We start from the raw sequence: 24,315 nt of genomic DNA, 5'->3' as shown, positions 1-24,315 counted from the left end.
TACTTCTTCCTGTCAGACAACAGGAGCGAATGAATGGGGAAAATGTATTAAACTCACCGTCTCTCCGTTCCGCCGCGGTTTGCATTTCTTTCCGTGCACGGCAAACGCTCGTCTCACCCGGTTCAGCTGGCCAAGCACAAATCCACTTTTAAAACGTACAGGGAAATTATTTGATTCCACAGAGTAACGACTCTTCTCCTGCTAATGTGCCACGCGGCCGTTATAATCCCGTTGCTATAACTACGACAGAGTGGGAAAGCTTGTATTGTTGCGAATCCCGAGTTTCTGCCTCACGTACTTCTTCTGCTCCAAAGCTGTGGGTGACTGTCTACTGCTCAGCCTGCCGTCCCCTCAATCCCGCTCTCCCTCCCTGACTGCCTTACAGGTTGCTTGCTCGGATGTTCGGAAACATTCGTGGGCATTCGGGATTTCGCCAATCGATTATATTTATTCTCCAGTTCTCAAGTGGGGTTACTCATTTATTCTAACTTTGACATTAAATATCATGTAAAGATGCTCGATTAGATTTATTCTCGTTGTCAAGGTTTACACTAAAAAACAAATGTATTGTAATTTTTAACATTAAAAGGCGTTTAAAGATGGTTAACCTAAGGGTTATGATACTGCACATGAGTTAAATGTAGGAGCGAATGCATTTTAAAATATTTAATGACATTGTAATAAATACTTAGAAATCAATTAGCTGTCAAACCCAGACTGTGGAGGTGTCTCGAATACAAGTTTCTATTACATCATAGGACGATCAATTTCACACTACTTGATATGCAGACACAAATAACATCTGTCTTTATATTATTCCTGACAATCTTAAAGTCATTTCTCTCAGATAGGTAGTGTAGAAAATAATTTTTATTTGTAGTTTTTCTTAATTCAAGTTTTACATTTCTAAGAAGTCAGTAAATAATAGATTCACGCCTGAAGTAGTCATGAATCCATACTTTTTTTTTTTTACTAAAGCAGAGAACTTTCTTAGTGTTTTATTGTGTTTATTGTGTTAAAAATTGATTTCAAAAATATGTCCTGAAATATATTATGTAGCCTCCAGAATATCTTATCATCTGCTGAAGTTTGCAGTGTAACAATCATGGCCACTCCGCTTCGCATCGTGCCTAACAACGCCCTTCAGCCGCTACTTATACAGCACTTGCCTCGAATACTTTATTGCTTACGTGAAGCATTCATAGCCGTGTTTTATTGTGAATAAAGCACAGCTATTGACCAATCAGAATCAAGGATTGAAACTATAACCGTTTTTTGACTATAAAATTGAAAGCAGAATCCTCTTGGGGGGTAAGAGCTGTCACACCTTGGCATTATGGTCATTTTGAAATGTGAAATATTAATCAATTCAATCTAGTTGGATTTTCTCTTGAAAGCCGTTCATTTGTTGGACGATTGCTTTATCTCATCATAGTTTGGGACCCTTAAAGAATGAAAAGTTTGTTTGCTGTAACAATGACAAAGACCTGTGTATGAGGATAACTTTAGGCTAAGTGTTGCTATACTGTATATTTGTATATATATATATAGTTCTGTTAGGGAGAATGGAATTTTTTTTAGCTTTTGTTTTCAATTATTAATGATATGATTGACTTTTGTGGGTCATCCCTTTATTTATGATAATGACCATCTGACTCAATGGGGCGGTTTCCCGGACAGGGATTAGCTTAAGCCAGGACTAGACCTGAGTTTAATTGGGAAATATAACTAGTTTTAAGAAACATACCTTACTAAAAACATTACTTATGTGCATTTTGAGGCAAAACAAAGGGCACTGATGTATTTTAAGATATGTCAGTGCAAGTTGTTTTGAGTTTGGACAGCTCTTACATTTATTTTAGTCTAGGACTAGTATAATCTCTGTCCGGGAAACCACCCCATTATTATCTTGCTTAAATGGCTACTTTCCAAATAAATAAGTAAATGGCATTAAATATTGATTTGAGTTTAAATTATTCTGTTACGTGAGATAAGACTGAGTTATCTTAGATTCCTTGAACTAGTGAAGTCATGCAGGAATGTGTTGCCCAGGACAACAGTCAATATTACAGTTCAGTGGTCATCTTGTAAAACTATTAAAAAAATGCAGCATGTAGTACGATTGCACCAATTGACCAATCAAAATCAAGTTTTGACACAAACTGTGTCATATAGCTTTAATGTAATAAGTAATTTGTTTGTGTGTTCATTGCAACAGTTATATCTGATATGATAGAAACAGGAGCATTTCTAGGTGAGATTCAAACATAACAGCAGAAAGATGTCTCTGGAGAGAGGACTTCCTAGGAGAAAAGAAAAAGGAGGTGAGGAATATTAGGAGGAGGGGTGAGCTGGAAAATTATGAAGAACAGGTGGATGAGCTGGTATCTTTGGAGAGGTGCTGTTAAGAAAAATCAAAACTAGAATATTCCAGCAGGAAGGCAAGCCATACTGGAGATGTCAGAAGGAGAATGTAAAACTTGAATATAAGAGTGTGTTAGTTCAATCAGCTTCTTTGCTCAGGGGAGATGTGGCGATGAGGTGAGGATCATCTTTAATTGGATAACTTTAAGCAAATGACCATTTAAAAAGATCAAGTGCCTTTACCACAGTAACATTTCAAAAATATGGCGAAATTTACATTTAAATGTTTCTGTTATTTCTTCCAGAAAATGTATTAATATAATATACAGGTGCTGGTCATATAATTAGAATATCATGAAAACTTTGATTTATTTTACTAATTCCAATCAAAAAGTGAAACTTGTATATCATATTCATTCATTACACACATAAATTGATTTTTTGAAATCTGGGCCAACTGCGTTGGACCTCAGAAAACACAGTGGAGCAACACCAGCAGATGACATGGAACCCCAAACCATCACTAACTGTGGAAACTTTACACTGGACCTCAATCAACATGGATTGTGTGCTTCTCCTCTCTTCCTCCAAACTCTGGGACCCTGATTTCCACTTTCATCAGAGAATAACTTTGGACCACTAAGCAGCAGTCCAGAAACGAGACGCTTCGACGCTGTCTGTTTAAGAGTGGGTTGACACAAGGAATGCGACAGCTAAAACCCAGGTCTTGCATACGTCTGTGCATAGTGGTTCTTGAAGCATGGACTCCAGCTGCAGTGCACTCTTTGTGAATCTACCCCACATTTTTAAATGGGTTTTGTTTCACAATCCTCTCCAGGGTGCGGTTATCCCTATTGCTTGTACACTTTTTTCTACCACATCTTTTCCTTCCCTTCGCCTCTCTATTAATGTGCTTGTACACTGAGCTCTGTGAACAGCCAGCCTCTTTTGAATTTTGCCCTCCTTGTGCAAGGTGTCAATGGTCGTCTTTTGGACAACTGTCAAGTCAGCAGTCTTCCCCATAATTTTACAGGACTAGACTGAGAGACCAGGTTAAATGCAGGTGTTTTGAGTTAATTAGCTGAATAGAGTGTGGCACCGGGTGTCTTCAAAATTGAACCTTTTAACAATATTCAAATTTTCTGAGATACTAAACTTGTGATTTTCCTTAAATGTCAGATAAAATCATCAAAATTAAAAGAAATTAAATTTTGAAATATATCAATCTGTGTGCAATGAATAAATATAATATACAAGTTTCACTTTTTGAATGGAATTAGTGAAATACATTTTTGTTGATATTCTAATTATTTGACCAACACCTGTATATTAAAAAGAAAAAGCATAATCTATATAACTGTATATATATGAAGACTATTTCTTCATTTTATGGTCGACAAATAATAAACAGGTTAAACTTAATTTGGCACATGCACTTTGGTATAATTTGTTCGTACAACAATCTCTTTTAGCCTTTTACTAGAGAGCCTTTGCATACAGTAAGTGACTAGTTTTGTTGGGCCTGCTTTCAGAAACTTCATCCGTTCTGTTCCTGTTATCACTGTCAGACTTTTCTCCATATATTGGGTTGCAGGAATCATTTCTTCTCCAGAAAGCCTTGAGGGAATCTGCGTTTTCACTTTCTTTTGTGGGAGCCATCAGCAAATGGATATTAGATGGTTAATTTTTAATTCTGCATTCATGAAGTCATGTTTTTGATGGGTGGAGAGAGCACTAATGGAGCCAGATTGGGTATCATTGCGGATATCTGGAAACAACCCCTGGGACTGCTCTGTGGGTCTTGGCTGAGCTCCATTAACGTCTTGAAAAAGAGAAGATACTTGGAGACACGCTGTCCAGCTATTGACCCTCATTGGCAAAACGAAGGTCCATGTTGATGGTTTATTGAGTGAGCTTAGGGAGAGGTTCATTAGAGAAGAAAGGATTTACTGCTGGAACTGGAACGATTTTAAACAAAAATTCCACTTCATGAGTGTTTCCCCCACAGTGCCTTCAGTAAGACCTTTTATCAACACACAATGGAAAAATGCTGTATCAAATGATGTGTGTATGGTGTTTGTGTCTACAGCACTTTTCGGCAGGGTGCATCCCTTCCTATTTCATTCCGTCCTATTAAAATTCATGACATAAAAACTGAAACTTAGAATTTGAATTAAACAAAAGTTTTTTTTCACAATTTACAAATTAGATTACTTATGTGGATCCTGCCTCAATGCATGTATCAGTGGCTCTCTGTATATCAAAATAAATAAATAATTTAAATTAAACATAAATGTACAAACTTTCAAACTATAACTATTTCTGAGTCTCTGAATATGTACTTGGGAATTTTTTAAGGGTTGCCCTCAACTCAACTCTGCGCTATTACTTGTTATTGAATGCAGTCTACACACCAACTGGGCAAAGCTTTCCTCTCGACAAAGTCCCAAGCTCCCCAAAATAAAAAAACAAGAAAATACAGGCATGGGACATGTTTATTTTTTGCTGTAGACCAGTGATTCTTAAACTAGGGTGTGTGAGATGGTGCCGGGAGCCCAATTTTTATGATATTTAAAAAAATACATGAATTCATCATAAATTCTATGCAATTAAACCTCAGAAAAACGGCTACCATCCAACTACATTGTATAATTTAATGTTTTATTACTATATGTATACATGTACATTTATTTTTTATGTATTTTTATATGGAAAATCTTTAACCACAGAGATACTAATAACATTAAAGGCCTCTAGCAGCTAACCTCAACACAGACCTGACCAGAATAGCGTTCAAAGTGTTTCTGAAGCGATAGATCATACACCGTAGTCATGGTTTTCTTAGAGTAGCCAAAATGATTTCCCGGCTTTCATTGGCAATGAGCGTGATGATTGTTTTTATTGACTCAGATGTTCCATTAAAGGAGAGTGAGCAGTTGCGAAGAGGAGCTGACAGCAGCTCTGTTCTTCTGATGTTCTGATGTTGGTCTTTACACCAGGGTCATTAGTGAACCTTCATTATAGCTCAACACTCAAAGCCTCACAATTGCAAACACAAAACTGATTTCACAATGCAAATTCTGACAGTGAATAAGAATAAATGAGTAAACACTTTAGAATAAGTGGCCTAAAACAAGATCTGCGTACGCTATCCTTAAATGTCTTGAGGAATGGCTCATTTATTCTTTTTAGATGTTGTTATAGATTTTGCTGGTCTGTGAGGAATTCAATTATACTTTAAACCATTTACAGTACTATTTCTTGGTAAAGGAAAATGCAAAATGGGCTTAGCACAAAATAATGAAATTTGAAGGAGAGATTGTGGCTATCTAATTTACAGCATCAAAGAAATGGCCAGCATAGAATAATTGCTTCTTTGTTTGTCGAATTTCACTTTGCCTGCAACCCTCAGAGTCAGACATAAAGAGAAAACCGATTGCACCAAATTAAGTTTGTCTTATCTATAAAGATTACTAATGGTTGTTTACTGCACCTGCTACCAGAAATAGATACAGGACTCAATGAAAAGGATGCCCCAGGGTCAGGGTGGAAGTGTTGCGGGCCGAACTACATTCCCACTACATCTTACTATTCAATGGACCTGTGTTTTAATGACTTGCAAGCACAGGTGTACATGATTTTTAAATGTGTATTATTGTTTTCAAACTGTGTTATATTAAAAAGTCAATAATAATAAGTATAGATTTGTAATTTTATAACCATCATGAAGTTACATTGTAGAAGTGACTCCTAACCCCATGGGGGGGGGGGAGGTGGGCATGGATATACATGTACTGACCCCCCATTCAGACAGCCAGCGATCAGCAAGTAGCAGAGCGACGCAATCTCATTCATTTCAATGGAAACCGTGCGACTTCCGGTGGCACGAGTGAAAGTGACCGTTGGCGACCGTATGGCCGTGTCCAGTGACGCGAAAAAGTTTAACTTTATGCAAATGTCGAGCGAATTTCGGGAGCGACTACCAATGACGAAGCAGTGGAGTTCACGTCATCCTTCTCTCGTCAGTTACTGACGTGCATGGTACTCATTTGTTTATGACAAGCAGATTTAGAAACGCCTCATTGAAAGAGACGGGCGACACACAGCAATAACATCGCTGGCTGTCTGAATGCGGCGTTAAAGGTAGGGTATCACATTTTGAAAAATGCTAACAGTAGCTGACTAGCAATGAAATCACGATCCCACCCTCCATTCAATTCGCCATCCAAAGTCACGCCTCTTTCAAAACACATGAACACGCACAGATCAGACGTCCACATCTCATTTACCAGTGAGAAAACTTTGCAGTACAAAATGAATAACATTACCAAAATAACCAACATAAACAACTGGTTTACATCAGAATTAGTTAAAGCACACTTTCGGTTGTGTAGACATAGTAACTATATCGTTGCGCTAATCCGTAAACGAACACAAATTTCATAAGCAACACAATGTTTCATCCAAGTATAATATCTGAATCCATCTCAATACAAACATATCGCGTACCTACCTTACCAAAATAAACAGTGCAACGACCCTTTCAGACCCTTTGCCACCTGCAGCTGTTTGCATCTCCTGGTAAAGCAGTAAAGTTACTAAAGTTAATTTGGGTTTTTGCTCTTTGGCTTTTCTTGGGTTTTTGCTCTTTTGCTCATGACGTATGGTGTCTGCGTGAACAAACTGCGCGGTGGCATTCAAATTATGCTTACCGTTGAGGGACAAAAAAGGCAACGTCCGTTCAGACTGAGATCTATGATTGGTTGAACATTTTTTGGTCCTATGCCTTTCATAGATGACACAAATTTCTACAAATACATATAAACAACTTAACATAGTGATTGCTATCAAGATGTGAGGAGACTTTTAACCAGCATAACTAAAAATGTTTCTGGATCAAATGAGATACCCTGCCTTTAATATAAACATCCCAAATATTTTAGTGCTATTTTTTACTGTGGTAAAAACGCAACTTTGATTTCTCACTCCAACAACATTTTAACAACTTTTCCCTCCCACTTCTGCAAGATTCATTCAACACCCGCCCACTCCTGCTGAAGTTTACTTCGAGGTACACACAGTCCCTGCTTACAATTAATTTGTTCTTGCACTGTCTTGCTTAATTTGGGTCTGTTACTGCAAGATCACACATAGGGCTTTAAATTTTGTCTTATGTAAATGGATAAGCCTTTTGGTCAATAATGTTGTCAATCCGTATTGTTGAGCTCCGATATAATAAAAAATGGATCAAAAAATGCCCCAGACACACTTACATATTCCACCTGTCCGTGTTATTCCCAGACTCACTAGAGCTTGTTCAGCTTTCACCCATATGGGCATATGATTAGTATCCCTTTCAGAGCTCAATCCCATGTCCCCCTGTCCTCTCTGCACAGATCATTACAGTAATAGTGCAGGCTCTATTACCCCAGCAAGGTCCAAGACAAGTCCCAGAGAGGTGGGACCTGCCTTACCGCTGTACGGTGGCTTTAATTTCACGCTTTGTTAATGTCCTCCATCTCCTCTTGTCCTGCTCCATGCCCTCTACGGGTAAAGCAAGAATCACATCCTTCCCTCCCCTGGCCTGTGTTCGGTAGCTGATTTGACCATGCCTTGGGGAGTAGTGTACCCCCCCAGCATGATGCTGTATGCTAAGCAAAGTGGTGCTGCAGTAGCAGATACATACATTAAGTGTCACTGGAGGAAATCCATGCAGTTCTTTTTCCATGTGGCAAAATGTACTGTAGCTTGGATTGAGCTGTATTTGATTTAAAAGTTTCTACCAGGATCTTCCAAACTTAATTTTGAGTCTGTATCTTCAACAGTGACAGCTCTGTTCCAAAACCTAGTGAGCTGCCTCAGGAGGCAGCGTCTTAGTGTATCAAAAAGCTGTTTGGAAAGGAAGGAAATGTACATTTCTAAAAATGAAGGTGCTACAAAATGTTCTTCACAGTGTTGCCACAGAAGAACCATTTTTTGGTTCATAAAAGAGCCATTCAATCAAAGGTTTTAAAAAAATTGTTTTTTATAAAGGGAGAACCGGTGCGAAAGAAACGTGGGACGAAAGAAACAAAGCAATTTTCTCAGAGACCTGAATATATTTTCGTTCCAAACTGTGACAGCATCTTTAGCACGCAACCCTAGACAGAGCTGACAAATAATGCGTTATTTCGTCACCGTTTTGCGGATGTAGATCCAGAAAGTTGCTTTTAATCATGTTCAATAAATTGCTAAAGCGGTAATTTTTCCCTTATTAAGCGCTGTGTTTCTTGTTTCTTGTGTTACAGTACTGATCAATCTACAGGTTATTTAGTGTTGTAACACATCCTAAAGTTTGACTTCTCAGAGTTTTTCAAAATAAAAGTAAATTGGGCTTAAATGTCAGGAGTTCCTGTTGGGATAAAAGTAACACTTTTGTCCCGCTACTATTACTGTTGCATTAAGTTGAAAATTCACATTATTCTAATTTGATTTCATTTAATTTTCATGGTGTTCATACTGTTGAAAAATGCTTTATTCTCAAGAATTTAAGTCGGGTTGCTTTTGAAACATTTGATGAAACTATAATTTTATAAATCTATAAATTTGTTGTGTTACTTTTGACCCACCTGTGTGTTACTGTACTTTCGTCCCATTTGACAGGATCAAAAGTAACAATGCACTACTTATGTTCAAAAGTGAAATTATACCGAAGTTGTTTTACATTTGTTCAAAATTCCAACTGGTTTTGATAGATCACACTTGTGAGTTATTCACCACAGCAAAATATGTCTCTGTCTATAACATTATCTTTTAAAATTAAGTTTCCTTAAAGAAATTGTACTTTCACTGTCCAAACTACTGTCCAAACAAATGGTCAAAATATCTACCCCAGCTGTCACAGCAATACCCTTTCAAAAAGTTCAGCTTTGGACATCTTGGACTTCATATTAGTAACTCAAAGGTACATATTGGTACCAAATGCTTACATTTCTGTACCTAATGGTATATATTAGGATTGGAACATATGGGTTCTAGTAAATGGGTACTGCCCCAGTGACAACTGGGGTACAAATGTAATCTAAAGAACCTTCATTATAAAACCACACAGCCAAAAATTGTTCTTCTATAGCATTGTGTAGCACCTTTATTTTTAAATGACAGTATTTTCCGGACTAGAAGTCGCATCAGTCAAAAATGCGTCATGAAGAGGAAAAACAAGTCGCACTAGACTATAAGTTTTTATTTAGAAAATTATTTATCAAAATCCAAGCCCAAGAACAGACATTTAAATATTTAAGTTAATGTTTTAGTTAACAGTTTTAAATTTTTAGTTGTTTTCAGTTAATTTTTTCAGAGGTAGGCTACAGGAGCATATAGCGCCCTCTCGCGGCTGTAGACGTTAATGTTTCCTCTTGGTTCATGTTAGTCACTATGAATTAATTTCGACATATAAGTCGCACCTTTCTGTGTAGTGCAACTTATAGTCCGGAAAATACGATACCCCATTATTTACTTACCCTCAAGCCATCCAAGATACATATGCCCATTATCTTTCAGACAAACACAATTTCAGTTATATTAGAAAATGTCCTGGCTTTTCCAAGCATTATAGCTGTAGAAAACAGGGTCCACGACTTTTATCCATCCTTCACAGAAGTAATCCACACGGCTCCAGGGGGTTAATAAAGGCCTTCTGAAAGTAAACAATGCGATTTTGTTAAAAAAAAGTCATATTTAAAAACTATAATAACTACCTGCATGGTAGCAGTAATTGCATGTTATGTGTAGCGTACAATCCAGTGAGAATAGACTCTCGTGAGAACCGTGTGTTGAGTTGTTTTAGCTACATGCAAAGATAGGGATACCTCAACATCCTCTTGTCTCATATCAAAATCCTCTGCCATTTTCTTTAAAATCCTTGGTTTAGACTTCTTATTCATGACTGGTGTTATTTGGGTCTCTCTACTGTGTCTCCGTGTTCATCACTATGCATCGTACTCTATGGCAGACGCTAAAACTCTCTGGGGAATGTGCATTAGCCGCTACCGAAAGATACTTATTATAATTTTAAATATGAATATTTGTCTTACAAAATCCCATCGATTACCCACAGAAGGCCTTTATCAAACTCCCTCTCTCCCTGACAGGATCTATGAGAAAAAAATCCAAAATTAGGGACAAAGCAAGCGATTTGTTTATTTAAAAGACATATATCAATTATTCAGTGCAGTATCAATAAACATGTACTATTTTTGGTTATAAATATTAGAATTAGTTGTCTATCTTTTGTTGCTAGTCTGGGAATCGATAGTAAGTTGAGTCTCCCGTGTGCTTTGAATTTAAAACACTATTTTTATGACCCACAGGGTTACTGCCTATGTAAAGCGTTCCAAATCAGTCATTAAAGAGGATCTATTTCAGTTAGTATGCTGCCATATAAGGTAGCTGCCTATGTAGGCAGCCCACTACTGTAGGTTTTAAAGCAGAGTTAAGTACGTGTTTGTGTCCAATATCGATCGATCTAAAATACTGAAGACCACATTACAGTAAATTTATAATCTCACACCCACATTAGTTTACACCAAAGTCTACAGCAAGCACTACATGCAAAACAATATGCGCTCTTCCTCACAGTCACACCAGTGGCAACATAGTTCTGACCTTTCTGTGTAACCATGGCTGCAGGAGGAACAAAGAAACCTTGGTAGAAAAATCTTAACATCCCATCTCCCTTTCCATTTTAAAAGCAAATGTCTTATTTCTCTCGCGGCTTTTCGCTTCTCTTGCCAAACTGTTTAGGGACTATTGTAACATTTTAAAGCCTCCACACCAAATATGTGAGGAAAAATGTAGAACAAAAGGCTGGGAAATGGAATGGGGGCCCTCCGACAGGAGAAGAAAAGGACTCTTCGTGGTGCGCTGGGGGTCTTGTTTCCCAGACAAGTAAACGGGTAACCAAATCTTTTTGTGGGTGAAGTCAGGGGGTCTCCAGTGTGACTGCATTGATCTGCGATGGAAGACAGATCAATATTTTTACCGAGCTGGATTTCACGAGAACACAACTCTTAAGGGAGACGATGCCAGTAATTATCGAAATGGCAAAATTAAATGTACCAAAAGTACTGATAATGCTAATCACAGCTATGCTGATATTCATACATCAGTTTGATTGTGTGGTTTTGCTTTTATAGAACATAAACAAAAGTTAATAAAAAGAAATTTACACTGTGGAGACAATAAGGCCGAAAATAAACTAATAATAAAAGAAAAAGCAACACACAGACTGACAACCTTTATGGAACAGACACGCATTGTAATACAATGAGACAATGTGGTGTTAGTGTAACTTGGTTTATACCAGTACTTCTTGTCCAATCAAATTAAAGGATTGGACTGAAATTTTATTTGATTCATTAGTATGCAAGTACAGCAGTAATTAAACTGCAGGACTAGATTGTGTTTGTATCGGTACACCCAAATGAATTGGTACTATTTAGAAATGTTAAATACCTCTCCTTTTCAGGATAGTTAATGTTTATATGGAAATATGAAAATGAAAAGATTGGAAACTCTCGACAAATACCCAAAATTATGCATGCAGTCGCACAGAATTCAACTTAATGATGATAAATGAAAGAGTTGATTGTTATTACATGTGACCACTTAAATAGGCAATTCTTCAATGTGTCACGTTTTAACCCATGATACCAAATAATATTTGCTATGATAAATGTGAAGTTTTTAATCCAGCTGTCCTCTTGTGGTTAGGTTTATGAGAGACTTAATGAACCTTGGAATAAATCTCAAGGCTGTTCAAATTTCTCCGCCAACAGTGAGCCGGTTATTAATGAATATTTGATTAACGCAGAGTTACATAAATACCTTTAATTATCGTGTCTGCATAAAATGTGTGCTGTATTAACTTTGCATGCCAAATCAATGTGTCAGCTGAAGTCAACTGTTTCTGAATTTGCCCTCTTTTACAGTCCTTATTCTTGACAAATGTTGTGACATGCCAACAGAGGATGGAGCCCGGCTATTGTTTGAGATCCCAGCATGCCTCTCGTTGCTTAGACACCAGCAATAATGACCTGGTTCCTGCTGCCCCTTAGTTTTTGAAACCCTCCCTATCCTGCTTTTAAACATTGGTGCCACATACTTCAATGGCACTTTGTTTTAATTTATTGAGACATTTGCAAGGTCAGTGGTCTAGTGTCACTGAATTAACAATAATAAATGAAATACGTTGCCAAAAATTAAAATTTGTCATTCTTGCTGCTCAACTTCATGCCATTTTAAAGGTGTAATGTGGGACTTTTCAAAGGATTACTTGACAGAAATGCAATATAATATACATAACTATATTATCAGTGGTGTATAAAGACCTTATAAAATGAACTGTATTGTTTATATTACCTTAGAATGTGGTGTTTTTATCTACATCCACCGCGAGTCTCCTTACATGAAAGTCACCGCCATGTTTCTACAGTAGCCCTAAACGGACAAACTGTTCTACAGAGTGTGTTTCATCCATATATGTTGTCTTAGACAATGACATGTTTGTCTTGTGGCAGCTACCGTAGCTTCTTGTTGAGTTTCAAAATTGAGGTTGGTTACAGCTATTGAAAGTTACAAAGAGGACTATTTTAGGCGCTGTGTAATATCATTGTGCCTGCTGCACCCATGATACGAAAGCAAAGTCCTTGATTATTACGCCGGAATGAAAGTATAGTTCCTAGCCATATTGGCCTATAAAATTACAATTACTCCTTCTTAGTACACGATGTAACAACAGAAGACTCAAGTTTTAAATAGGAAAAATATTGAAACTCTTTGATTATTTTTGTGCGTGATGCTAATTGTCTAATAAGATTCAATTAATTATGATAAGCTATGCTAAACGTGACACCGCCAGACCCGGAGATCGGCTGAAACGGTATACCTCAATTGTTTAACTCTAGTGGAGCTGGAAAATAAGCCTATTTTAAAAGAGCGAAGTGTCCCTTTTAATCTTTGATATAAATAAATAGTGCTCATGAATGGCTATTTAAAGGTCACGTTCTTCCTGATACCATTTTTTAAACCCTAGTTAGTGTGTAATGTTGCTATAATAGAATAAATAATGCCTGTAAAATGATAAAGCTCAAAGTTCACTGTCAGGCGATATATTTTCTTCAATAGAATTCCTCTTTAAAAGCCTACAACGAACGGGTGGTTTGGACTACAGCCCTCTATTTCCTGGTTTAATGACGTCAGTAAAACAGTTTGTTGACTAAACTCCGCCCACATGAATACGTCAGTCACCAGCTTTGGCTCAAACGGCTCTGCTAAGCTACTATCGAATCACAACACACTAAACAAACTACACAATCAGAACTCGTTACGTATTTCTGAAGGAGGGACTTCACATAACAAGGAAGACATCAGCCTGTTTTGAGGACAGTGAAAACAGCGCTATACAGATAAGTAAATTGTGTGGAAAAATACCGCGTTTTTTTACACGTAAAACATGAACAGATGTTATATTGCCCACTATAAACACAATCAAAGCTTCAAAATCACAGACAGAACGGGCGCTTTAAATAATATCCTTTACTGAAACAAGTTTTCCTTACATCATGTCTTAACAAGCCATTCCCTCACCACTACATGCCGCTACATGCCACTTAAAAAAAATAACATTCCACCTTTAAATCTATATTACCGTGGGTTCACACCATCCGCGTTTGAGACCTGTACTGCATCTGGTTTGCCGCTTGACCATATTGAGTTTACTTGCTTCATTCGCGCGTAAAAGCGGCGTGTGAAATTCTAGTCATCGAGACATTCACGCGGAAATTTACATCATGGGAGAGGCTTCTGCGACTCCGCTCGCTTCCTAGACGCGCGAATGAGGCTGAATCCCATCTACCACTCTAAATGCCTCATTCGCGGTGCAAAACCTCCAGACGTGTGTCAACCTGTCTTCATATTGACTTAACATTGAAGTCACTCGCCCTTGATGCCTCTACCGCGGCTGGTGTGAACGCAGCATTAGAAACTCATCAGTTGATTTTTTTTGTTTAAAGATACAATGATTCGTACAATGATAAATAAAATGTACAAAGTAACTGCAGGGGCTGCCAAGCTATTAAGTCTAAGCCCTTAACAACTTACAATATGCTATATTCATCACACAAAGATATGGACCACCTTTTTGCTGCTTTTATTGTGCTTAGTCATTTTAGATTTTGACAGCCAAGTGCCCAGTTGCATGAAACTCCCTAAGTGAGGGTTTCCCCGAGGGAGAAAAAATTCCTAATGGAAGGGATTTCCTTAAAAGTGTTGCAACAAACGCCTTAACTGTCACCCTTACCAAAGTGTTTATACTAAGTATTTAACGGTAGTCTCTGTCAAAACCATAGACTGTAAAAAAAGATGGACAACGCGACTTCGCCTCCCTCCATTGTAATGAATTGAAGCCAAAAATGTCCGACCATGTTACGTAAAAACATCAGTTTGGAGCCAGGGCATGCCCAGAAGGAATCGTCCGTGAAGGCAGAGCCGCGGTATCAAACTTCCGCCCAAGCGCTCGCATGCCCAATTCAACCACGGCAATCATAATGACACGCCCCGTGTCTATAGCCCCAAATTACTAGCTATAATGAAAATTATCACAAAAATGAACACTTGAACATATATCCGCGTGATAACAACTACCTTAAAAGACGCATCTTTCAGAAACTTTTATTGGAAGTGTAAATAATTTTTTTATTTAGTCCCATTCGTTTGAATGACTTGTACTGCAGCCAGCCACCAGGGGGTGATCAAAGAGCCAGCGGCTTCACTTTTCAAGACTTATGAGGCACACCCGGTCAAAACACGGCAATGGAGAAGCAGTTGCTATAGTTACAAAACCCTTACTGCATAAACAAATCAATGCACGCAGCTCAGCAGACGGCAAATTTGTGTACAATAAAATGTCGCAAATAACAGACTGTAAAGTTTTGCATGCATAACGCCTCAAAGTAATTAAAACTTGAAGCACTTTGGATTGAATGACGATTAAACCGCTTTTCTCCTAATAAATGCGCATCACTTTTCTCCAAGGGATTATTTTGATCATTAGAAATGCGCGTTGGTACTTCCTTTTTTAAAATAACCATAAAATCAGCCATCACGTGTGACGTTAAGGGACCTGTTCTAGTCCCTTAAGGTAAAATGGGTACTAAGGACTTTGTAGCAATGCATAACAGAACTTAAGGGAATACTTTAGCATTTAAGGGTAAATACTTATTGACAGTCATATGGTTCCTTTAGTGAACACTTTTTTTCTTGCAACCCATTTTTTATTAAGGGTACCCTTAACCTTATAAGTGCATATTTGTTATTTTTCTTGTCAAAAATTATAATCGTTTCACTAGATAAGACCCTTACGCCTCGTTTGGGATCCTTTATAGTCCTTTGAAACTCTGTTGAAAAAAACTGTTACGTGTTGAGTTAAGTGTTAAGTGTTGGTGTCCATTAAAGTCCATTAAAATGAGAAAAATCCTGCAATGTTTTCCTCAAAAAACATAATTTCTTCTGGACTGAACAAAGACAGACATCAACATTTTGGATGACATGGTGGTGAGAAAATTATCTGGATTTGTCTTTTAAGAAAATGGACTATTCCTTTAAGGACTTTCATGCAACCGGGTACAGGTACTCAATCATTACATAGAAAAGAGCAAAAGGACACGTCATATCGTAAGTCATACAGATCTACAATGACATAAAAGTAAGAAGATGACAACATTTAGAGTGAACTATTTTTCTTTTACAGAACAGTGTAGGCATGTTTACCAAGCTACATTTCTAGAAACAAAATATGACTAGTAAACAGTGTTTACATTTTTTTTCACAGAAAAAGGGTGTGACAGGAGAACTGTGGCAAGGTGACCTTTTAGCTGATTTATAGGCTATGGTTGCCAGGCCCCCACAGGAAGAGATTTGTCATCAGCGTCGCACCAGTGTAGGGTTACAGGCTTCAAGTTATCTGCACTCCAGTTTGGGCTTTGGTGGCATCTCTAGTCTTTCATACCAGTGAATATTAGGAGCATTAGTCGGTGTTAGATATTTGTAAATTGCTTTCATTTTGTACATTAAAAATGCATTTTTCCCATGCTAAAAACAAATACTAAATATATTATTTAGAATAAAAATATTCTCTACAAACTAAATGTACATCTGCTTGAGATTCATCTCCTCCAACTTACCTTTCCTTTGCTTCCTTTTTTTTTGGTTTGCACATATAGACTCAAATTAGCTCCACTAATGCATTTATGGCCTGTAAAAGATAAGCTTATGAAATCCATGGGTCTGTTAGCCTTGCGTAAAAGACTCTTGTGACATTAACAGCAGCGCTATTAATGTAATTATATTTTTAGGTAATAACTAAATGTCACTCGGATGCAAGAACCAAAGCTATCTTCCCACGAAAAGCTTAGATCAAAATAAATTTTTTATGCTAGTCTAGCTTGCTAGTAAAGCTGGTAGACCAGCATAGCTTTTCTATTGAAGCTGCCTACAGTAAATCTCTCTCGTGAAGGTGGGATACCAACACATCAGCATGTTTAACCCAACAAGCTGTATTCTGGTGACCAAGCAAAGCTTGTCTTTTGAGCAGGGTTGGATTACATAACCACCACCATCAGCTGACCAAAAGTGGAGACAGAAAGCACCAAGTCAATATTGTCAGATGCCTTCATTCTAATGGGAAAACCTGCGCACCCACTTTCGAGTAAGCAGATCTGAGCCATCACTGGGTAAAGAAGCTAAATAAAGTCGAGCATATCAGCCAAAGTCCCAGAGGACTAGCCAAGGAAAGGTGGCAGAGCTGATCTGCATATGCAACTGGGTGGATGCAGCACTGAGCGACGTAAAGAAGAGGATTAGTAGTTGATCCCTTGTTGTTTTGCACGGCTGTCTTAGAGGAGCTCCAGGATAAAGATGACGGTCCACACCCCCGCAAACACTCGGCTGACACACGGCTCGCCAGCCTTTTTCCAGGAACCACGAAAATAGAAGTGGGTGTCTTTTGAAACTTGCACTGATTGGTTGAGGTACGCCTAAAGGAATCAATAGGAAGACGTATGGAGAGATGTTCAGATCTAAATGAACCATATGAAGACTTTAGATGCTCTCTCTCTCTTTTCGAAAGCCTTTACACCTGATGGATTGTTAAATTCAGCATTCACAAACCTTTCGACCGTTGAACTTTTCCAAATTATTTTAAAGATTGCACTATAAAAATGCTATTTCCAGTTGGTGAAATATATTATAGCTGAGTATAACCAGATTTTTTATTTATTTACCATGAAACTGTCTATGCATTTTCCATGACTTTATAAACTGTAATAATGTCTATAACTTTCCAGGCCTGGAAATCTCAATTTTTAAAATACCCTTACAGATCAGGTTTTCCAACTGATGAATAATCCCACCCTATAAGATTTGAAGTGGAGGAATGTAACTCAAGAAATGAATGCATCAAAAGCCTGCAGTCTGCTTATTTCTCTCTAAGGTTGGCATAGTGATTGAGTTATGGAGCACCCTTAAGAAGCTTGGTGCGATCCAATTAAAAAGAGCTTCCTAGCGCCTGTCATTGAAGCCAGCTTTGGTTCTCAGTTACACGGTAAAGCCCTATTCTACCACCACCCACTAAGACACCTCAAAGATGAGCAAATCTGTTTTCATCACCTTACATCACAGTGTGTCACACCGAAATGCAGGGTGTGAAGGTTACCAGCTTAATTAAATAACTACAAAAGAACCAATAGCATTAAAATTCTGATGTAAAGGCATACACATCTCATAGCAGGCAAAAAAAGAAGAACGTAGTGTTTTATCCATTTTTGATCCTCCATCAGCAAATAGGGTTTTATTTCTTGCTTCAAAGTAAAACCTTTTGTTGGATTGTGTTGAAAGATGCCAGGGGAAAGATAAATCTAACTGAAAATACTCTTATTGTCCTACCCAATTTTGCTTCTTAAGTAAATTGATATTTTTTGGGAGGATATTTTCATTATGTATATAGATGTAAAAATGCACCAAAAAGCCTTGCAGGAGTTATAAAGAAAAATATACAACTTACATAAAAATAAGAAGATTTACTAATAAGTACCTCATATCAATTAGACATTAGATCAGTGGTAGCCGGTGACTTATTTTTTCAAGGGCGCTCGATGCGAAGTTCGTCACAACATGTATGTAGCCCATCATGTGTGTGGTTCGAAATATCAAAATATGTGTTCTGCGCGTCGAGTGATCCGATGTGCATCACGTGTTTTGTCAAAATACGTGCCTGCTGTAGATGCGTCTAAAGTGTTTATAATAAAAGAGACGCTTGCGTTTGCCAGATACTCGCATAATCTCATGCGTAATCAGAGATTACTGTTCAGAGAGTGACTTGCGTGTATTTTGTGAACGTGAGCGTCTCTTTTATCATAAACGGTTTTGACGGTTGTGTGCAGCTGGCACTTATTTTGACAAAACACGTGATGCACATGGTTCACATGACGCAACAAACACATATTTTGAATTTGCGCCCCTTGGATGAGCAGTCACGAGCCGCCACTGCATTAGATATCACCCCATTTACAATCATGTAACATTATATGCTATAGTTTATTTAATCTATAAAAAGGTAATTGACAGGCCAAACATAATACAGTATTTACAATTTGTAAAAAGTAATTGGTATCCATTAAAAGGTTATTTTACTTTAAGTAATTAACATTACCCTTATTTACAATCCTGTAACATTAGCCTATATGTTAATGTTTATTTATTACTCATCTTGTTGGGATGCTTAATTCTGATTGGCCCAGATAACAACCGCTCAAAACTAATAATAACACACCATAACCCGAATGCCTCAAATCATTTTGATCTAAATCAGTTTAATATTACAAAAAATCTATATAAATATGTCATATATTACGTTATGTTTACAAATGATTAAACCAAATTGTGTTTTTTTATTTAAATGGGACATTTCACAAGACTTTTTAAGATGTCAGATAAATCTTTGGTGTCTCTAGAGTACATATGTGAAGTTTTAGCTCCGAATTTCATATAGATCATTTATTATAAAATGTTAAAACTGCCACTTTGCAGGTGTGAGCAAAAATTAGCCGTTTTGGGTGTGTCCTTTAAAATGCAAATAAGCTGATTTCTGCACTAAATGACAGTGCTATGGTTGGATAGTGCAGATTAAGGGACGGTATTATCCCCTTCTGACATCACAAGGGGAGCCAAATTTCAATGATCTATTTTTTCACATGCTTTCAGAGAATGGTTTACCCAAACTAAGTTACTGGGTTGATCTTGTTCACATTTTCGAAGTTTATAGATGCACTGGGGACCCAATTATAGCACTTAAACATGGAAAAAATCTGATTTTCATAATATGTTCCCATTTAAACGTCTTATTTTAAAACCAAAAGTAACCAAACAGGTTTACGGTCTGCATTCATTAAAAAAGAGCAAATAAAATATTTCAAATCAATATTTAATTGTCCACCTTATTCATGAAGTAAATAGCCATGCAATAAGTTGGATAATGTACAAGCAGACGGTTATTATTGTGAAAGCCCCTTTAGTGTGATACAGTATAATACTGATTACACTATTGGGGCTTATTTCTGCGATAACAACCGGCTGCCTTTACATTATCCCTCACTTGATCTACTGTATACAAAGTTAAATCACAGGCCAATCATAATACGGTATTTACAATGTGTTCACATTCTTCTTCCTCATTTCAGTAAAGCACAACATATCCAGTATAGAAACCAAGTGTCTTCGACCATTGTCTCTTTCCGCTCGTTTTAAAGATCTTATGTAGGTAGCAGGCTGAGCGATGAACTGTGCTTGTTTTAAATAGATTATGAAAGCCTTCTGGCTCTGCAGGTAAAATCACATGAGTCACAGAAAGGTGAAGAGTGGAATGAAACCGCATCTTTCTGCTACCATCACGTTGAGAGTCACCCCCCATTAACCTGAGAGATATTACCTGGATCCTCTCCGGCCGCTTTAAGGCTGCCACAATTGAAGCAGGATCAAATAACCCTTCAGCCTAAGGTGAGGCGCTGCAGCGTACACGTAGGTGCTACTTTAACCGTGTCCCATAAAAAACTACCAAAGCTCCTCATGCTGGAGTTCCCATTTCGGCTTCAGCGGTCCAGATACAATGACACGTCTCAGAAAATCTAGTGAATTATTAATGGGGAAGTGTAGAGATTTACACTCTCTCTGGCCTTTCGCTAAAGACTCCTTTAGAGGGCTGACAGACTGTGTTGACTGGATAGTTTTTTTGGGGGGTGAGAAGTGATATCCAGTTCCAAGGATAAAAAATTCATGAAATCAGGCTGATATATTACGTTCTCCGGTGAAATTGTGAAGAGGGAAGGAGACATCACAGAGCGGGAGATACTGTTTGAAAGCAATCGCTGAGACTTCTATTTTGAAGAGCATGAAAACGTGATGTATACGGTCCTGAATGTACTGTGTGGAAAAAATGGAACTTCAAACAGAGACTTAAGACTCGCTCTGGACTTCCCAATCCCCTCACAACCAAAGACAAAACATGTGTACCCTACAATCATCACAGTTCCTTTGAGGTCTTATTGAAAATAACAATCTGAGGAGCTTCTTTTGGTGAGCTTAGTATGTGTTTTCTCAGCTACCTACAGTGTAGGTCTGATATTTGCCGGTAACATGATTTATGCACTGTATTACAAGTACTGTTGCTTTGAAGGGAAAGCACCTGCTTTGAATGTAAATGCAATGTTATGTTGTCCATCTATTTTCTCCACAATATGCTAGGACTAAGCAAACAGAGTAACTTTGGTGACTGATGGTATCATTGCAACTGCAAGCTATTGAATTTCAGTCTTTGTTTACTCAAAACTACACCTGACTGCATAAAATAAAACAAGCCCAACTTTTTATAACTCCTGTCGATTTACAAGTTTCCGCAAACTGCACACCACAATTGCGTTGGTATGCCATCCATCTGCAGCATTTCACACACTACATCTTTACGTCATGCATAATGTACTGAAACTATTCGGTTTCAGTCAGTTTAGTATAAAACAAATGAAAGATTTATTATAGTGACGTCATTGGCCCTGCAAAGCAGAATGCAATACACATTTGATCAAAACAGATGGGTGAAAAGTGTGAAGAATGATATAAAGGAAAAAGGGAGTCGGGCCGACTACCAAAACGCACTTGTAGCCAATCAGCAGTAGGGGGCGTGTCTACTAACTGACATCATTGCCTGGGTTGCGTATGTGTGGGGCGGGTCTATCAACAGAAGGTCCAGATTCTATTGGGGTGGGGTGTGTTTGTTTAGGTGATTTCAAATATCAACATTGGCTTTCAGAGATCATTCACCCCGCCTTTTAAGTCATTCCAGTATTGGTGTAGGTACTTTGTTTTACCTTTGCTTGTATGGCAGTACTCACTTTACAATTAAGCACAAAATGGCAAAGTTCTGAGATTAAACAGCAGGAACATAATAATTTAGCAATATATAAATATGCTTGCCATAGTGGATAATGAAATGAATTCTTGTTAGGCTGGTTTTAAACCATCTGGACAAAAACACTCAAGATGCATCGCACTGAATGGATCTTATTTGAATAGACAGCAGGACTTTAGTCACTCGTCATGTAGATAAGAAGCAACAACTTTTGTGCTGATTATAGCTACAGTAACCTTTCTCAACCAGTAACCTGTCTCAACATTCACATAGCATAGCACAGTATAACACATAAGCCATATATGCAGTCAGGTATACATCTGTGAACACAGCAACGAGGTGTTCAAATTTGAATACTGACCTTTTCATAAATAGAAAAGGCCACATCTTTGGCTAAGCAGACCATTAATCTGCAGTAGTGCGTTTGAGTTTGTTTTATCGGGCTGGCTACCATGCAACAAAAGTTTTTTTACTGACAAAATCAAAGAAACTGCCTTTACAATCTGGTAAAGAAACTCTCTAATGATATGAATTCTGATCAATTCAGGTTGAAAACTATCTATACTGTAAAAAGAAAAACGATATCATGTGAACATATATTTGTATGTTACTTTAACTTAACAAACTAAGTTAAATAATTTTTACTGGTTTATATAAGCTATGTCAACTTATCACAAACTTTAAAATGTAGGATGAATTGACTTGCATTAATAAGTTGTTTAAACTTCATGCTACATTTTTACAGTGTAAAACGGATGATAACGTTGCCCATATCTGACTAATTAACTGGTTAAAGGGATAATTCACACAAAAATTCCAATTGTGTCATCATTTACTCACCCTCATGTTGTTACAGACCTGTATACATTTCTTTGTTCTAATGAAGACAAAGAAAGACATTTTGAACACCAAACAAATTAGCAGGGCCGTGCACAGACATTTTGAGGGGCAGTACCCCCCCCCCCCCATAAAAGGGGCACTAAGGGGGGGGGGGTGGTACTATTAATATGGTTTTAATAAAAAATTATTATTATTATTATAGATTACTAGTAGCTACTAAGACAAGTGATTATAATATCCTTAATTAATAACAAGAATTAAAGTGTGACAAACTGCTAAATAGCTATTCTATATCTTTTTACCTGGTGGCTTGGTGGAGCTTTGAATCCATGTTTGCAATGTTGAACTGCCTTTAGCAGCCTCCCTTTCCACTCTCTCTTCTTTTTTGTGAAGGCATTGTTTTTTGTATTTTTGTCTACAAAGTGTACTAACAATCACAAATTTGGTGATATTTATGATTGAGTATTTTAATTTGATAAGACAAACATTGTTATTCTAAGAATGTGAATATTTTGTTGTTACTGATAGCACACATACAGTACATCTCGGGGATGTCTATTTGATGTCTTCATTTACACCTGCAAGATGTTGTTTTTTGATTGTTTGCTCCTTTGAAAAACGTCTCTGAGACGTTTCCTAAAAGATGTCATATTAAGAAGTCTTTGATTTAGAATGTTTCTAAAACAGCTCTTTAGCAGACATCTTAACGCACCTGTTCGCTTGGTAAGTTGTTAGCAATTTTAGAAGACAGAGAGCAAATCACTACCGACCGAAATACAAAAACAAACTACCAAATTACTAATTCAGCTGATCAACAACTGAGGTAATATAATGGGTAGAGGTCTACAAGGAAGACCCGAGACCCGAAACCCGGGACCCGACCCGAGACCCGTACGGGTTCGGGTCTATATTTTAAATGATCAGCCGGGTCCGGGTCGGGTCTCAATCTATTATTCGGGTCCCGGGTCTGTTTAACATTGTGAGTAATACCCGAGGTCGATCGGACTCGGAGAAAACACACTCACATTTAAATAAAATATTTCAAAAACAGCAACAAAAACTTAGATGAAATGTCGCATACATTTTTTCTATGACGCTAAAATTGCGTTAAATAGTTTATATTTGGTTGCTCCAACCAGGCAGCTAATGCGCATGCGCTCTTGTAATGTTTCTCTGGCTACCAGTCAGGAGCTTCTGCGGTGAGACGCAATGACTTTACCTTTGACAATTGGCTCTTTTATTTAGAAGGCGGGACGTATTCCGCCGCAACGTGCATTTTGCACTGACTTCTCTCATTTTTATAATAATATTATAAATTGACCATCTTGCTGTTATATCTAAAGTTTTCGCAATCTGCTTAAAGAGCACAGAGATGATAGCAAAGAAGTAAAGCTAACGAAAGCAGCCATAGAATGAGCAATCGTTATTATAATCCAAATGGGCAAACATTATTAAGCAAGTTGACCCGATACACAACAAATGTAAAACTGCGTTATTAATCACCATGACTGTAAAGTGGACTTTTAAAGCTGGAATAAGCATTAAACATTTAAATCGTCAAGAGAGGAATAACATGATGGAACTTTCTTGGAAATAAGGATTGTGCATCACACAGTCAG

The 24,315-nt window shown here is 37.6% G+C and overlaps 1 protein-coding gene across 8 annotated transcripts in view; it reads right to left on the bottom strand.

Moving 5' to 3' along the window:
- Positions 1 to 355, bottom strand: part of ptprfb (protein tyrosine phosphatase receptor type Fb) — a 204,126-nt gene extending 203,771 nt beyond the window's left edge. For all 8 annotated transcript variants that reach the window (XM_055202563.2, XM_055202566.2, XM_055202568.2 and 5 more), the window contains exon 1: positions 58 to 355. The gene's annotated coding sequence lies outside the window, so the exon portion shown is untranslated. The remainder of the gene's footprint in view (positions 1 to 57) is intronic.
- Between the last annotated feature and the right edge of the window lie 23,960 nt (positions 356 to 24,315).

Source organism: Misgurnus anguillicaudatus, chromosome 2, assembly GCF_027580225.2.
Source record: "Misgurnus anguillicaudatus chromosome 2, ASM2758022v2, whole genome shotgun sequence".
Lineage (NCBI taxonomy): Eukaryota > Metazoa > Chordata > Actinopteri > Cypriniformes > Cobitidae > Misgurnus > Misgurnus anguillicaudatus.
Note: the sequence above shows the minus strand (reverse complement) of the source record. Positions and strands in the feature narration are given on the sequence as shown.